Genomic DNA, 534 nt, shown 5'->3' with positions numbered 1-534 from the left:
GGACACTGTAAAAATGTTGCAGAATTAAAAGGTTTAAATCTACCACAATAATCATAAGCTCGGATTCAAAAGAAAATGTTCAACCTTTATCCACTTATACATGAAACTTGAGGTGTGAAACCCTTCAATAGTGACAAACAACATAAAAGGAAACGCTAAATATAATGTTCAGTATTGATCAATAAGCTATTGTAACATATTACCACTAGTAAAATTATTCTCATAACCTTCATAAATTACTTATCTAAGATCTCTTGCAACTTTCTCCTAATCATAAAGACAAACAAAGAAGGGAAAATAGCCCGAAGTGAGTATTATAATGTATAAATGGAGTTTGGCAGAGGAAACGGATTTCTTGTAAAACTCGGATAAATCGAGAAAGATGAAACACTTACTGAATATAAAAATTTTATCGAATATTTGAAGTACATTATAATAATGTTATCCCCCTTCTCCCCCCTTTTTTCTAGTCCATGTCATATTAGTTTTGGATTTAATACATTAAGATGGATCTTTATCTTTATCTATCTACTT

This window comes from Penaeus monodon, chromosome 28 (genome assembly GCF_015228065.2).
Source record: "Penaeus monodon isolate SGIC_2016 chromosome 28, NSTDA_Pmon_1, whole genome shotgun sequence".
In the NCBI taxonomy this organism is placed as follows: domain Eukaryota; kingdom Metazoa; phylum Arthropoda; class Malacostraca; order Decapoda; family Penaeidae; genus Penaeus; species Penaeus monodon.
This window is presented reverse-complemented; position numbering follows the sequence as displayed.